The 18,195-nt window shown below is 43.7% G+C and overlaps 1 protein-coding gene across 2 annotated transcripts in view; it reads left to right on the forward strand.

Moving 5' to 3' along the window:
• Positions 1-18,195, forward strand: part of LOC128882621 (furin-like protease 2) — a 292,612-nt gene that overhangs the window by 231,594 nt on the left and 42,823 nt on the right. The gene's annotated exons all lie outside the window — the stretch shown is intronic.

The following is an 18,195-nucleotide window of genomic DNA, read 5'->3' on the forward strand; positions in this document are numbered from 1 at the left end:
AACTTTTGAGGTTTGCTGTGCAAACGTTTGTCTATTGTAATTAGCATATTTCGACGAAGCTTGGGAAATATTTTCATGGAAAAATAGTGAAACTGAAATTTTCAGGCAATATTTGAAAAATGTTGTACATTCTAGGTAGCCGTACCTCATTAAACGACAAACGACAATCTTTCTCTCTGGTCGTCCACAAGCCTCCACCTCGTCTTCTTGATTGTCTCTTTACCGAAGATTCATTTCCCACTCTGTTACTCTAATTTATTCGCTGAACACCGACCTGACCATGCAGCGCAGCAAACTACCCCTCGATGACTTAGCTTACCAAGACGACTGTCGTAAAAATGCCTTCTCCCAGACTATGGACTGGGAATGTTTGCAACGGAGCCACCTGATGCGTCTCTCCTCTTATTATCTTTCTGTTTACGCTGTTGGTCTCAAGCAAAGGGTTTAACTTTCTTGTTTTCTCGGTATCTTCATTATCGCGGAATATTCAGCGAGTATTTCAGCGAGGGAGGTGGGCATGGAAAATACAATTTGCACGAATAGTTATTAATACCCTGCCTTAAAGGGACTAGGCAGCGGCGGTACTAAAAGCGTGCACGAAACTAAAAATACAGTATCCTTGAAATACTGTTCCTCCAGGCTCCGCCCAGGGTACATTTTGCAGCCAATGATTCTGAAAGCTTCATCGTGTATTTCGAGAACTTCACAGAGTTTCCACGGTTCGATTTCTTTTGAAAACTAGATGAAGTTTCTCCTTTTGCGTCCGCGCTTGTACGTATGAAAGCTTTGTGAGCGAGCTGACTAATTTAAATGCGTAACGAGTTCAATTTCATTTTCCTTTCCAGAAAGTAGCGAAACGTTAGAGGAGAGATAGGTTCTGTCGAATTAATTTCTCAGCATCTTGGGGTGAAATCGGCTTTCAGGTTAAGGAGATTGGAGGTATAGAGAAAAATAATGACTGTAAATTGTGTTTCGCGAAGAAATTCATGTCGTCGCGGACTCGTAACGAAAATAATAAAAAAGGTATTTTGTCGTCGCTAAACTGCGCGACTTCAAAGTTGAGAGTGGTATTACTGCTCGACCCGTTAATATTTTAATAACATACGGTATATCATTAAGATACGACTTGATTTCTGAAGGTAAATTGGATTAAATTTATTTAATATCGCTAAAGATGCCAACGATATTAGTCGGAAAGGTTGCATGCAATTTGCTTTTGTCCGCAGCAGCTAAATTCGATGAATTATATTCTTACGAAGGGACGAGTACCTCGCTTGTTATTTTAATTTGTCAAATTCAAATACTGCATCGCGAGCATCCTCTCTTGTAGCAAACACAAATTACACCTCGACGAATACTTTTTATTTCACTGAATTTAATTTGCTGCTTTGTCCAATTCTCGCAGTAATTGTAATAAAAATCTATTTAACCTGTATTCCGTATGCATGACGAACGTAAAAGGGAATTAAATATTTATTTTATTCAAACTAGAGACGCAAGATCTAATTTTTTCTCGAAATAATAGAAAATTCGTTGGATAGAGATTTTATATTTCGAAAACCCAGGCGGTGTAGTTAGCGGTCATTGAACTCGACGTTACAACATGGAAAATACTGAGTCAGGGTTGGTTACTGCAATTTTGAACGGAACAAACAGTAATTTAAGAAAGGAAAGGGCGGAGCGTGGCGGCAGGAAAGAAAGTCGACGTCCGGAAGCCAGGAAAATACTCAAATGCCGCTGCAGTCACAAACGTGGATTGGAAGCATGCCCGATCGCGCACAAAAGTATTTAATTAAGAATTACAGACGGCCGGTCGAATAATAACTTCTTTCGCGTAATCGTAACGGACCTTGCGATGGCGGATGTTTTAGTTTGCGTGAACTTTATCCCTTTGGAATTCAAATTAAGCGTTTTTCCCGCGCACAAAGAATCTGCTTATTATTAAGCATCTGCATACCAGACTTCGATACTTTCCTTCGGTGACGATGACTCGTATTGTAAGGCTTTGCTTCCAGGATCATATACGGTACTTTTTAAAATAAATCGTGGCAGGATTCAGTCTTCGTGTATCAGCTTCTCGGTTCTGGTTAAATCTCGCTCGTATCTGTGATTTTTGATCACATTTCAGACGTTTGGAAGCACGGTGCAACGCCTCACGGGGTACAGACGATTAAACCGCTAACTCGAGAGACGTCGGAACCGCGGCGTCCTCGGTGAGTGCGTAAATCAACACGGGGTATATCTCGAGAACGCGTTACAGGAAGCGCGGCGGAAGGCTCGCAGAGTGTTCTCTCACACGTATGGAATTCCTGACGCTACGTCGTCGTAATTTTCTCGTCGTTCGCGTGTGTCTGTGCACGTCAGCAGCCACGGAAGCGAAAGTTTCGCGTCTCGGGCGCGGCAGCTTGCGCGGATCCTCCTCGACGTGCAGACGTACACCGGCGTCTTCGCGTTTCATCCAACGGCAACTTTATGGATTCTCTTCGGGGACAGAGACCACAAATTGAATCTCGCCACGGAGAGACCCCTCCGTCGCGATCCGATTTTCACTTTTCCAGGATATCTGATTTCTCGAACGATACTTCGGACTTTAGACTTAACCGAGAACGCGAGTGATTGTCCCATCAGCGCTTCATAAAGCAAATTTACGCGACTAAACCCTCTTGTACTCTTAGAGAATTGAGATGAGAAATCATTCGTGCAGATCGTATTTTTCATTTTCTGTAACCAGTCACGGTAGGAAGGAAAATGAAAAAGATGAAAAGAAAACACGTTCTCATTTCACTGCATTTCCTCTTGTATTTTCTCCACTCGAAAACGGAGAGACTTGTTTAAAAGTTCCAGCAACGAGAAAGTAAATGTGCAAGAGAAACACATCGATAAAACAGGTGACGCGATAACACATCGAAACGTTATAACATACAAGTGCTTCTATGTTGTTCGATGCGTGTTATTTGCCATACCATTTTCCTCTCGTATCTGGTTTTCGAAGCGCGGCAGTTTCCATTCGGTCGAAACTATGTTATCCCATTGATTATTGAATATTACACAACTGGAATTTAAAAGGAGGAACAAAGATTAGAGAAAAAATTGGAGTAACAAGGATGAAATCGGATTGGGACGAAAAAGAGCGCGGGATTCGTGATCCAAGGGATTTCTAGCACCGTTAGAGGACTAGTTTATTGGACCACCCGTGGAAGACACGTGACCCCAAACATTGGCCAGAAGCCAAAGCTAATTACAACGACCGCGGTTCTCTCTTTCTTCCCAGGGAGGACGATCTAAGGGAGGATACCATCCAACTGTCGACATGGTCCATCTCGCCCATCTCTAGTTAGCGTTTGCTCGCGAATTGCTAGCCATTCCTGAGTTTAGGTCTCCAGCGTACGATTAATCTATCGACACCCACATTCAGAGATATTCCACACCTCGAGAATTAATATTTCCCAGTAATAAACAAACGCCCCGCACAAAGCACCCAAGAACACCGCGTCGAGGAATTTCTAGCGCCTGTTAGTCACTTCTTTCGAAATTTTTCCATTTTCGTTGCGCGAATAATCTAGAGTTTCGGCCCAGTTTCTAAAATCACTGGGTCTTCACGCTTCGGTAGGAACGTTTCATGCCCCCCGAGTGTCGCTACCCCGAAAATGATCCCGACCACTCGCCCGTGCGGTGAAACGCCTCGCTGGAACGTTAACAGATTTTTCTACCATCCATCAGTCGGGGTCTTTTTAACGCGTTCTGGAAAAAAAGCTCGAACGCGTTGCGCGGCGTATTCATATCGGCGGTTCTTTTACCGCCTCAGACAAGGGAACTGAATTAAAAAACACACGGCCACGCAACACGTGCACGGACGCACACAACCCGGCGCGTACCTGGCGCGCTGTCCAAGAGACAATCTCCGATAATGGACCGAGCGAAACGGAACGTGTTTTTGGTGTCCCTTAATGGGTCCATTGTGCCGCGTATCGTGACGGTACAGCCGGAATCGAATACAGTTTCGTTTACGGCAGGGGCTCTCAAAGGTGCCGCGTGGGAGGGTTGTATCTCTTAGAGGCCACCTTTTTTTAAAGAAAGAAGTCTCTTTGGTGAAACTTTTCAAATAAGACCATAAAATCTGTTTGTAAATGGAAACGTCAAGTTTTTGTGTTACTTGATATAGAACGTAACGCGAAGCCAAAAGTCAAAGTGGTATCGAGTGATTGCGTGGAGCAACTGTACCTAAAATGGAGAAAAAACCTTTATCAAAATACTTCAAATTGAATCAAAGCGTCTGTCCGTGAATAGAAACGTTAAAAAACAGATTTTATGATACTTTGATATGCTGAGTAACGTGAGGTCAAAAGTCTCGCTTTATTTTTGTGGAAATTCCGAGTTTTTAGAGCGCGGAATAAAAAAGGGTTGGGAAACGCTGTTTCAAAGCATGACCAGAGGCCGTTGGAAGGGAAACCCGTGGAGAGTCGTTGCGTATCGCACGCATCGGTCTGATCTGGAACGGGGCTCCAGGCGACCTATACCTTCCGTTTCGAGCCGTGCGCTTTCAAATCGACTTCCCGACGTAACGAGATCGCTCCTGGGTCTCGTTATTCTGTGCCCGGTTGTTCTCCAGTCGTTCAGCGTCGCCCCTTCCTCGGCGATATCGAAGTTGGAACGAAGTCTGTAACACGCTCAACCGCGTGGTTGAAACAGAGGAAGAGCCAAAGGGTGAAAGGACCCGATAGCATACGAAGACAGCGTTGCTGCCGTCTCTGTCATCGTAACTTCCGGTTCCCAGGGAATGAAGCTCGTTCCACGGAAGTAACGGTTCTGCTAATCGAGCCCCGGCTCCTTCGGGATCACGGATGCCTCAAAGTACTGTTTTCCTCGTACCCTCTCTCTCTCCTATCTGTCTACCTCTCCCTGTTTCCGTTCGTTCATCCCCGTCGGTATCGTCCTTTCCCTTTTGATACCAGACGAATGCTCTTTCTTCTTTTTCTGCCTTTGATATCAGTGCTCGTCACTTTTTTTTCTCCTCCTTTTTCGTTTTATTACCGCGGAACGTCGAGCATTTCGCGTCTCTTTTTATTAACCACGCAGAACAAGGGACACGAAACCGCGTCAAAGGCTTCGATGAATTATCGATTCCCCTTGGCAACTATGAGGGTCTAGGGAACGCTCGGAAATATAGTTATCCGCTCGATCAGAGATACGTGGGTTTGATATCGCTCTAATTGTACGAGAAATGTAACTTTCCGATAGACCGGCTAGGTAAATGCAAGCCGGGATACTTGGCAATCCGATTAACCCTTTCACCGAGGAGGAATTGGACGTCGAGCACATATCAGGCTTAGGGGCTTTGTCCAGTCTCGGGAGTCTAAGACTCCAACTTCGTCGAACCTTCATTTCTGAGAAACGAATGCGATCGTTTGAAATTTACAAAGGTGGATTAATCATCGTTAAACGAACGCTTTGTTCAAAATACCAGGAGATATATTTAATTACGTAAATATTTGCTTTTTAAATCATAGTCACGCATGCTTTTCGAATCGTAGTTGTAACTGGCCAATCCTCGGTGCGTCTGATCGCGGGTCTAGGCTGCTTCTGGACCAGACATCTGTCGGACGCACACTCTGACGCAGTCGAGCATTTTGCATACAATTCTGCGTGCTAGTTTAGTTCCTAGAGGTCCACGTGTTAACGATGGTCTGCGAGCTATCCGAGAAAATATTTATATAATGGATCGAAAAAAGGTTTCTGCGTTCCAAGATTTCCTGTAGTAACTATAAATGGAATCTCGAGTTGCCATGGATGGAATTAATTTCTAAATTGGGAGAGCGATAGGTGTATATGTACATTTTGCGCGAGGAAAGGCAGACCCTGTATACATAGCCTCTCGAGAGCCCAGGGGATGCACGAGAAAACGCAAACTTCCTCGACGTCGATGCTTTCTAAACGCTTGAAAAATCGCCAAAACCCTCTGGGAACCCAGTCTCCCAGGAAAGACCGTCCAAACGTAGTTAACTTGTCGAAGATTGGCTGGATTTAAAAATATTGTCCAGAAGTAACGGTGGGACCGATCCACCATGGCGTGCTTCTTAATTAAACCGATATTACGCTTCGCTTGGTTGATACGTATCTTACGTACTCTACGTTTACTTTAAACATTTTTGAGAGAAGCGCGTAAAATGTAATCGTGTTCTCATAGGTATTAAATAGGGAAGTCAAGGTATTTAATAACGCAGGTATTTCTGAAGAGCATCCGCGAGATATTTGAATTAATGTTTCGCGAAAGACGGAGAGTCTGACGTTTTATGAATTCCTACAATGCATGCAAAGTCAGGCGAGTTTAACTTCCGGCTATATAAATCATAATATTTTGAGATTAAACGTTTAACGTGTTGCACATTAAAACTTGAATTCTTTATTTCGTGCTTTATGAGTACATCATAAAAATGTATGGTTTTAGAGAAGAAATATCGCGCGTGGCTAATGTATACTCATAAAAATCTCCATGAAGAGATCGCGGGGAACTCTTAACTTATCACGTGGACAGGTATATCGAGGAAACGTGCTCGTCTGGAATTTTTTTGCGCGTCGCCTGTCATCTCAAAATATCTACATATTAAATTCGATACCAAATAACTACCTGGAGCGGCTAATAACCATGACACTTTTTACGACTGAAAAGAGATATTTACTTTAAAAACTCCATCGAGAAGTTCGTTATTCCACGGAGCCATTTCGTAGCTGCGGTTATGATCGATCATCCCGAGCCAAGTAGCAAAGCTATGCTCCCTGAAAATTTTCTATAGAGAGTTTATACGGCCATAAATCGAGAAAGTAATCGCCGTGGGAAGTACGTAAGGGTATCGCAAATACTTCGAGTGCATGAATCGGTGATCCCGACCCATCGTTGGCTCGTGAGAAATTTCGGGGTTGGAGGTCGGGAACGCAATAAAACATGTTCATCGTTATTTGGTAATTCTTACAGGGGATGGTATCGGGAATATTTTCTCAAGAACGATTCTTCTTAGAGAAATAATAATACAGGAACGACGTGTACAGTTTCTCCTCGTTCGGATGCAAGCCTTGAGCGGCTCGTTCTGTGTTTTCGAAGCGTTCATTCCGTGCTCCGTTGCTCCGGATCGAATTTCGACCGAAATCCTTGCTTGGAAACGTTTAGATCCGTAGACTGTTCGGTCGGCGAGGTTTTGTGTATCGATACCGTGCGAATGAAACGCGGCAAGGAGTAATTTGCCGCTCTGTTTCCTCCATGGTGTACACGCCACTTTTTTGAAATAAACTCGCTCGAAGGGTCAGGCGTGTGGTACGCTTCACGGCCGACTGCTCGCCGTAGACATAATTGGGTTATAAATATGTATCAACGCGTGATCTCTTTCTCTTCCGCCAGACTGAATTACGGATTTTATTTAGGACAGTCTCTAAATATATATACTTTTTAATTCAGGCTCGGCTAAACAAATTAACGAGCTCGACGACCCTTCCTGTTCGCGACGAATATCCTTGTGTAATATTTAGCAGTTGGAGGACAGGGGTGCGTAGTTCTTTTTATCAACTAAACAAATGGGGTAGAAGAGCTTCCGTTTTGCCAAGCAAAAGCGGTACAAACCAAAAATACTTGGAGTTTCACAGAGGAGCGATCGTATGCTTCGCTTTCCCTTACACAATGAACGTAGGACGGTGCAGCAACGGAATCGTTCCTGTTAACCTTAACGACGGTAGACCGAGATCCACGTTGGCTGCTTCGTAGCAGCGATGAACAAATAAGGATGAACAAATAAGGACGACGAAACGGTACCCGAGAAAATTCCCAGACGAGCGAGCATGCATTTTATTACTGTTCCATCTTTGCAGAGGCCCCTGTCGGTCAGCGTCCTCTAGATATCTTTTTTCCTCGCCATCCCTTTCCGCGCGTCTTGGTTCCGCTCTAATGGAATGGGATTTACGTGTCTACCCTTTCAGCTGTCAAGAGAGCATCGCGGGAGGCCGCGGTGTTGTTCGATTTGAAAAGAAACGCTCTTAGTTTTCAGACCGACTCGAAGCGATAAATAAATCCGCGAGGTTTATTGTGAAACACTCGCTCGAAGGGAATTCAATGAACGAGCAGGGGGCCGTCCGTTGGAAGTGCTTTCAACGCGAGGAATTAAGATCGAATAATCCGCGAGAGACACGGCTAGATCTTATCCGGGCCTGTCTTTCATCGAAGTTTATAGTCTCTACGTAGCTAGCATTCCTTAACGAAATTTTTATCCTCGACGGATATCCCTGTCTCGGGGATCGAACCAATGGATTTATGCTTGGATCGCGCCAAGCCTGAACGTGGATCGTGTGCTCTAACCCTCTCCTGTTGTTTTTTGTTTAACATACACCGCCGCTCAAAAGTTTGTGGACACTTCCTTTATTGGAATAAGTATCTAAATAATGTTACGAATTCGTTCACGAAGTTTAGTTTGTGTTGCATTAGAGAATACATTGTATTTAATGTCTTTTCAGTAGACAGTGGATTTTTATGCAAAATAAAATCTTTCCTAATGCATTTACTTAGCATCCAGATAAGGATCAACTGGTTATTTTGTATTAATTCTGCGTTGAATCTGAAATGATTGGTCCGCAAACAAACGCAGGATCAAGTCGTGACCCGGCCTCGCAACAAAGGATAAAGCGATGCGCTCGATCCGGGCGGAAATAGATCGTGATGCGCCCTGTAAAACGGAAAGTTACGAAATGTATGCGGAGCACTATCGAAAAGTGCTGGCCACTCAACGTCAATGGATTACCTTTTCTCGCGAGTATCCGGTTTTGTCAACGATCCGAAACGCGACACCAGGATCAATCTCCGCGTTTGGTTTTATCGTCTTGCACGCGCGCATTTTTACTCGCCTATCGGAAACGAAAGTACCGCGATCAAAACAAATCTCGTGAAAAAGCACGTTTTACATAAACCCGCCAAATCCTCCAAGGAATTCTCCAAGAAGCGCTTCTGGTCGTAGAAGGGAACGAAATATTTTCTTCTTAATTTCAGGCAAAGTATCCGTGGCTGGAAACTTATCATCCTTAGTCCTGGTAGTTCCCGATCCACTGACCGCGATAGAGAACTCGGCCGTTCTTTCGCGTTCGAAACTTTAAGGAAGTTGAAAATAACCGTGGCAGCGAAAGCTGAACTTGTCGGTTTATCTCCTTTGTTAACAGAAAATTGTGATTAATTAGCGCTATCTACCGGGCATGTCTCGAAGAGCCGTAAAAGGATCTTCTTGGGTCGTCTTCGTTCTTTTATTCCGTTACACATTATGAAATATCGTCTTATTGTGCTCCTATAGTTGCAGCAATCACATTTGACCGAAGCTACTCGTCCGGTGAATTCCTGGTGTTCGGTGTGGAAAACAGAGAAGGGATTAAAACCCGAGAAATTTCCGATGCGTCCCCGTGTATCGTTCTGAATTCCAGAACGCACCAGAGCGTGAGAAACATTTTCCCATAGGCAGGGGTTATCGGGTTTTCGCGCTTCAAAGGCCGTAATACTGGAGGAAATTAATTTAAATCCCGTTGACGACCTTCCGTCATACTCTCCCAACCATTCCTATTCCCTACGTCGAACCGTTAACATTCGTGTTCCCCTCTACCATCGAAGGGCATCGCCCCAGCGTACCTTTCTTTAATCAGCCTTTTGCCTCCCGCCACACCCTCTTTCGTCGGTGAAATCCAGAACAAAGAGAAATCTATCACTTCTCTCTGTCTTTCAATTCCTGCCACAGTGTTTGTATCCGTCCGCTGGTCGACTATCGGCCCTCGTTTCTCTTCTACTCCCTCTGTGCAATCTGTGCAGACGGGATACAATCCCATCGCTGAACGGGTTGAATTACTCTAGATAATTCAGTTTTCCTCTTTGACGATGCATCGACGCGGCTTTTCTTCCATTCTTCGGTCATTGTTCGCTCTCGAGGATAACATCTGTAATCCAACGTAAGTGAAATGCCTGTCTGACCAGTGAACGGGTCGTACTACTTCCTTCGTAGATGACAGTCTTTGGAACGACGCTTATGCCCGCATCTTTTTGCGCTCGATGGGGTTACAGGGAAGGATGACGGGAAAGGAGATGGTGTTTCGAAGAGTGTAAAGGCGCAATGGCGACTTCGACGTTTGAAGGATATTTCCTCGACGTCGCCCTTCTGAAAGAAAAATAAAACCGATCGACGTCGACGATGGACGATGGATAAATCTTTTTCGTACACTCTCCGACTTAAAAGCGTCCGCTCTTCGTCGCTAACTGATATTTTCTTTTTTGTTTCAGGTAAGCCAGGAGGACTCGAGGTGATCCAGAGCTAATTTTCGACGAAATTTCAGGTATACATTATTATAAGGCTTAACGCTAAATCGAAGCTCTATCGATTTCGTGGTAATGCCATCCCTGTTTGTGGTGCATTAACATTAATAGCGTTGGTGTCGTCAGATTTGTTGGTTATTCGAACAACAAAGATTACGTTGTTTCGTTTTTCAGTAGTCGAAAATGAAAATTCTCGGAGCCGAGAATGGCGGCCCCCCGTAGGTGGAGATAAAAGAAATTAATTCCTTTACAATGGAGATTTATATCGACGCGACCCATTGGTTCGTTTTTTCCAGGCTCGGCCTGGTCATTTATCAAACAGACTGTGTAGGAACCACAATTAAGTAAAACGTCTCAATTTCTACGCATTTCACGAGCGGATCGCAATTAACGAAATGGCGGAGATATAAATCATGGTCCGCCGAGGTCTTTTGCTTCCCCTATTTAAAGATATTCAAAGATTTATTATTCCGTTCTTCCGAGGCAAACTTTTTGTCCTTCCGCATTGTGATTTGTGGACCATTACCCCTACCATCGGTTTCCTTCTCAGTCTTCCTCGGCTGTATCTCTGTCGCGCGATCGCCTCGCTCGAAAAGAACGGACGGTCCGCATTCGAAGAGAGAGTCCGATCTCGGTCGAAGCCCGAAGGCTCTTCCGGGTTATTCATTACGGGGTCAGCGACTAAAACCACCCTTTTCTCTCTGGTCCCTCCTTTTTTCGTCGGCACTTTCATCCTTCGAAGCCATCGACCTCCCTGCTTTTTAGCAGTTCGAAAATTGAGCAAAGCGCGCTATCGGCTGCTCGCACCCCCCTCTCTCTTTCTCCCTCCACCGTTCATCGTCCGCTCCTTGCAGCTTGAATGATGGAACTTGCAGACTTTTACGCATTCTATTTCGACAGCTTGCTTATCGAACCTAGGTGGCAAACAAGTCGAGGCCGAATTTCGAATAAGGGTGGTTGGGTGTAAAGTTAAAATTTTGTCGTTTAGCTGTTTGAAGTTAGGTAGGTTAAAACCATTTGGACAATTTCCAGCGCCTACACGGAAGCTACGCAAATAAGAAATGCGTTTCGACGCTCGATAATCAACAACTGCCTCAGCCCTCTGTTCCTGGGGCGGTGTTCATCGCCAGCAGAAAAGTTCATGCCTCGAGAGGGCTTTCTTATTTGAATTTCCAACGCCGTTACGGATCATTTGCCATTTCAGCCTGCGGAAATTTCTCGGATGTCTCGACGTCTACCATGAACGAAGCATGGACGAAGCAGTTCGTTTCAGCTACGTCCGCGATAATTCCTTCGAGATTGCGGTTAAATTTCATTTGTTTCGCTACCAAGGGCGCGGGGGCCATCAAAGGGAATTTTTCCCGTGTTCTTTGAGCCGGTTGGAGGTGTTCGCAGTTGGAGAATCATCGGTGGGAAAATCGTTCCGAGTCGATGATTGGAAAACGGGTTTAAACGAGCGACCACGTCGGCCGATATTAATGTGGGATATTATGGGAGAGGGTGGGTATCGATGGAACTCGGCGGAGCGTGTCAAGGACTCGTTCGCTGAATCCCCGTGTGGATTGCACGTATGCCACCGACCCCCGTCGACCGCGATTCCCGTAGATAAAACGATTCGACAAATGCGCTTGTTACTGTCAATTCCCCGGAAGCCCGATGTTTTTCTCCGAGTGTCTGCGTGCCGTTTTCCGCGCCACTGGTATCCAGCCGCGTTACCTGTCCATCCCCAGCCGGATTCCTTTGCTCATTGTTTGATTTAATTCTACCCTCGAAAACGAATCGCCTTGTTTCCATTTTATTAGACGCGACAGCTCGATATCGACTCGACTAACGCTATTAACGTGCAAATAACGAAATATCGAGGGCACCCCATACTTCCTACCGGTGTTCGATCGATGCATCCATCCTATCGGGCTCAAATAACCACTTGTAGTTTTCCAAATGTGAGTAATGTAGAGTAAATGTAAGAATTATTGGCTTTCAAGGGGTCCAGAGAGACTAGAGCTTATCGGGGTACAGCGGTATCTGCTTCGGTGGATCGAATAACGAAGAAAGGAGTAGTTATCGCGATCGTAGCTCCCCTGACGGTGGCTAACCAGAGGGTGGGTTCCTCGTTTCGGTAGTCCTCGGACCTTGGTGGTTATAGGCGTGATCCTTGGTACACTTGGGCACCCCGACACGGAACTACACTAATTGTATAGCTTCCGATTGACTTCTGACTTTACGCTTTATGTTCCAACCTCAACGTGATTCTCATTTGAATCTACAAAGGCGTAAAGCCTGTTGCTTTGTTTAAGAAATCTTCTAGAAACGTCACACGCAACACGTTACCCTATAGTTTGTGATATCGATTGTTTCAGCTTATAGAGTTACAACGCCAAATTTGCAGAATTCAGTTAATTATAAAATCGATACATTCCTTGGCTAAATATCTTCACCATAAATTCGGGAGACCTGTTCGTCCCTAATTAATTGCTTCCATAACTGCACGTCACATCGCACAATTTCATACGATACACCGAATTATAAATACGTCTCACAATCAGTCAAATTAATTAAAGCGCGCCAGCATCGAGTCCCGAGGGTTGGTCCGAAATCTTTGCATAGTTTGTTAGTTATTCTCGACACACCGTCACCTAAACGTTCACCGAGCTGCAATCGCGAAACTTGTTTCGGGAAATTCTAAACGTTTGATGTTACGTACCGTAATTTTCAACGTGTATGTTTGTTTATAATTTTCTGTTAACGTGTAGCCTCCATGTTTTATTTGAGTAACGCGCGACACTTGTCGATACGTCCTCTCGTTTCTTGTATGGTTTATTTGCTCCCGCGAAGCACTTATATTTTCTTCTACTTCGTGTTATTTTAGTCCTATACGCTGTTACGACTTCGGAGTTTCCTTGAGAAACGTCGTATTTGCGGAGATACATTGGCTTATTTACAAAGTAGCGCAAACATAAAGGAGACGTTTCGTGCTCCGATGGAAAATATTTGTGTGCAAGCACGTGTCTCTTGCAAATGTTATGATTCTGTATTACGATAATAACATTTCGTGGACCGTTAGATCGCCTTTTACGGTATTAAGCAAATTTACACGCGTTCTCGTTCAATTTGTTCCAAAATAAATTGAAGAGAAAACCATCTATATAGACACAGCGTTATTTCCCGGGATAAGCGATGCACTTGACATGTACATTTAAAAATAAATCGTTTTTTCAAATTGCTTGGAGCGAAAATTTGTTACATTATACGTATACATCGAGTAGAGGGAACAGTGTTTATATCTAGGAGTACATTTTATTTTTATTTTAATTAATTTTCTCGACTTTTCGTACGTGGCATAGCCAGGTAAAAATTATTTCTTTGGTAATTACTCTCCGCTATTATTTCTGCAGCTATTCAACAATGATTAAATAAAGTAATTCAGGTGGAGAGGTGCACTAGGTCGAGTACTTCTTGGAAAGTAAAGTCGTATGGACTTTTTCGAGGAACTCAAAGAAGAAAGAGAATTACGGTAGAACCTCGACAGATACAATCTCGATAATTACAGGAGAGCCCGGTTCGTTGCGTTGTGTTGACAGGAATGAGCGAAAGAAATGCTCACTTAGCAACGAGTGAAGTCGAGGGTGGAATGTACCGTGCAAAAGGGTTGTTTCTTATTGGGTTGCTTGAATCTCGTTACTCGCGGCAATTTTCAGCCACGTATCCCCGCAATTATCGAGGTTCCGCTGTATAAGCACAGTCAAAATTTGAAGTAACCTGATTCGATATGACCCGGTTTAGTGTTTCCTTCTCTATTCAAACATCATTCATTTCCATGGCTTCCAATAGAGATACGGATGCGAACGCGGTACGGTTTCATGTGGTTGGAAACCGACTGCGATCGTAATTAATTCATCGCGAAGTGTATGGCCAGCTCAACAAAATTAATTAGATCTCTATTGCTGCATCAAAGCTTACAAAAGCACGGGCAAACGTTATTTCCAATAATTGATTTGGCATCAAATGTCTGCAACGCAGTTTCTCGTACCAAGATATTTTAGCATAATTAATCACAAAGGGATCGCTGAATTCCAAATATGGTACTGCTAAATGTGGGTTCGTCGAGGATCTGTTACTGCGATTTCAAAATCTCGTTAGCATTCGGTTACCTAGACAATCACGGTGAAAGTTGCACGGAGTTTACCTTGGATGGATTTTAAAGGATAAGGAGGAGACCGACGGAAGTATATTTTTCAAGGTGCTAAATTATAGCGAGTCATATATTTAACACGTAACAGGTGATAATAACGCGACTCGATCTTGATTGCTCTCTAAACTGATTGACACCTGGATCGATTACGACGAACTGAAGACTGACTGAACCTGATTGCGCCCTTATACTAACCGACGCTTGAGCACCTTCAATTATAACTTAGTACTGGCTGTTGGAACCTTGATTGCTTCAGGATATCTTGCTGATGACTAATTGACGACTAGCTGTTCCTAACACATCGAACTTCCGATGCAGCTCGTATGGACTTTGATCTTAGCAAATACAATTCGTTCAAACGGTACACGAAATAATTATTTTTACGTCTAATCTGATCATGAACTTTGGAGTATTCCGAGTCTCATCAAGTTAAATATTACAAAATTAAATAAAACTCAAGCAACTTTACCGAGAGTTCCCCTATTAATTTCTCCAAGAAAGAGCTTCAAGAAGAAAGAGCGTCTTCTTTAATAATTGGAATTAGTTTCAGCATCAGACCTTGTTAAAAATGTGAAAAAAATTCAGAATCCTTTAAAAGCTCGTTGAACTTCGTTAAGCGTTGATAAAGTTTGCAAACTATCTCCGTCGTAAATATCTTTACATTCGACTGGTGTCGTTTGTTAGGCTATTCCGAATCGTTATCATTCATCGTCGCCAGATCAGTTGTAAAATTGGAATTAGTTAAATCTCCAAACATCTCCCTCGGGAACGGAGGCTTGATTAAGCCCTTAAACTTGTAGTTTCGGATTCAGAATAATTAAAACTTTCGCAGCTTAAACTTCACGAGGTCCCGGACCCAGGATTGCTTCGAGAAACGAATTTTAACGCTTTTGCGCTTTGGACTTTCGAACACTTTAACTTTTGGACGTTAAGCGCCTCGATGACCGTGTACGCACGATACAAGATTCCCATTTCCTAACGAAATGTAATTCGGTGACGAAATACATGGGTCGAATCGAGAAACGTTTCCGCATAGTTCGATGGAAATCGGGGGCGCGATAGATACCAGTTTTCCCTTGTTAGGGTGTCAACAAAGTGTCAGTATCTAATTTCCTGAGACTAGGGGAGATTAAGGGGCACCGATGCGCCAGAAATGCAGCCTCAATGCATCAACAGAGGTTAACACCCATAGCACAGCGTCCTCGCGCAGCGACGCAGCTCAATTCCGTGATAGGAAGTCGGACGTTAATAATAGTGCTCGTTAATATTCGATCGGCGGTAGCCCCGTTTATACGCACCGTGTCTGACGCTAATCGCGAGGCCATTATGTCGGTCGCCTGCAGGGTCTACGGTGTCCCATCCTTCTCTGGTGGCTCCGACTCCCTCTCTCTGCCCTCCTATGATACCCTGAGTGGCGCAAAGAGGCTGTTCGTCGACCCATCCCCTTTCCCGTGCTCGCTCTATTCGCATAATGTTACAACGTCTCTCCAAAACACGAAATTAAAATAGGCAGCAAGAAAAATACGCCGACCACCGCGACAAAGCGTCTGGCTTCTAATTAATTCATGTTTGAGAAGATTTTTTGCCTCCCTGGAGTGACCTAAAATCCAACGAACCAGTGCGCGAAGATATTTCAACGCGAAAGACGTTTATGGGTTCGTTAATGCTCGACTTTTTTGCGAGTGCGTATAATTAAAAGCCGTTACACGAAATTTGCACGGCTTTCGCGTGACGACACGCGTAAATAAGACTTATTCGCGAATAAATGACTCCCGAGGTTGCGGAATGAGAAGCGCGAAGTTAATATGACGTAACGTTATAGAGCGTAAATTTATTTTCATCGTGAACGCGTGAGCATGCACTTTGCGCAACCTTACACCGGTGTCACCGTTCATCACAAATTAGATTATTTCTGCAAATTAAAAATTCTATTAAACGTGAAACACGATGTCACGTTTACCCGCACTACCCTACAAGAAAATACGCCCTACGGTTTCAATTTGTTTACCGCTTCATTAGCGCTTCTCGCATCGGTTCTAATTTGCATTGCAGCGAGCACGAGTCCTCGTTTCATTTACGTAATTTATTGCGCTTTTGTTCAACGTTTTTATTAGAAACTTATATAAACGTACATAGATATACGCGTGAGAAATATTCGTAACCCTGATCCCGAAATCACGGAGAAGCGCGTGTGAACATTCCCACTATTTAAATAATAACACGAATGCTTCCGAATCGTACACTTTGAATAAGTAATATTAATCGGCAAGAATGTTTGAATTATTTATACTGTTACGGTATGAATTACTCTCATTTATTCTCGTCGTATCTCCGAAGCACGTCTGCTTCTTTCAGTCCAATCGCGTTTGTATCCCGGTTTATTAATATTTTCTTGTTCGCGTCGCGGTTACTTCTGCAACGAAGGCGCTTCGAAAATCACATTTGTTCTGCTTTAACCCTCACCGTACTTACAGATATTGCGGCGGTGTCTGCCGCACGGCTGCATTTAAATCTCCCTATGCTCAGATGAATGTGAACTTGAATAGCACGTATGATCATTTCACGTATTCTATTGTCGGAATTACCATATTCAACCCATTCTCTATGTATTTATTATGCAAGCCTGTATCGAATGCTTACTGCCGCCTTTGAGATATCGCTTGGCGCTAGATCCTGCTGGAAATTTGGATTTTCTGTTAGAGCTGCACGAAAACGGAGAATCGCATCGTTTGCGTCGCAACGCAACAGCTCAATTATGAGTTAACCCTTTATTGGTCACTGGTACCCGTTGTTACCGCTAAGGAAGGAGCGGGAATTTTATATTTTTAAGTTTCTACGCTCATCCACAAAAAAAAAAAAAATGAAAAAAATGCCCAGAGAGTTCTGCCCTATAAAGGGTTAAGTATCTTTTCTCTTATACGTTCCCACGAATTATAAATTCAGTGACACGTTCATGAGACGTTAGAATTGATGATTCTTCGCCCGTGGCAACGACACGTTTCTGTTTTCGCGAACGTGTAACGCCACTGCAGTCCCGCCGTGGTTTTTCCGCGCGGTCCTTGGAGAAATCTCTACGCTATTTTCTAATGGATGATCCTATTTAGCCGCGGCAGTCTTTGTAACATATTTACAGGGCTGTTTACGCTCCGGGCATTCGCTTACGCTGAACTTATATTTTATACGACCCTTATCTCGAACGATGTCTGCTACTTTCCGCTCATTTGATCCATCGTAACATTAATTACGACCCGTTCGTATTTCACGAGAGCGTATGAATTACGGCAGAAGCAAGGGCAAACGTTCCTCGTGGACGTGAAAGAAATATCGCCAAACAGGGAGGAAGCTTTTAACGAGAAACTGGCCAGCGCCGCATATAAATAGAATTGTATTACCTCTATATGCTCGTTAAAAATATTATAGTTGCGTAACAACTCTGAAGTATTTTCCTTATTTGAACGTATATTGTTAGGACTACCCAGCATTTTCTTTTGCTAGCGATATTTATTTCTGTAGCTCCGTCAAAATTCTTGAATTTCATTTAAATTCATTTTCTTTCTTTCTCGACTTTCAGAATTATTATTTTTTTTTTTTCGTGCTTCACCGAAAAGCACCGTCATCCATATGTGGTCGACGCGACGATCAACGTGTTAAAAAAGTATGCAAAGTTTCATAAGAATCGACG

The sequence above is a fragment of the Hylaeus volcanicus genome, chromosome 1 (genome assembly GCF_026283585.1).
Source record: "Hylaeus volcanicus isolate JK05 chromosome 1, UHH_iyHylVolc1.0_haploid, whole genome shotgun sequence".
Classification (NCBI taxonomy): domain Eukaryota; kingdom Metazoa; phylum Arthropoda; class Insecta; order Hymenoptera; family Colletidae; genus Hylaeus; species Hylaeus volcanicus.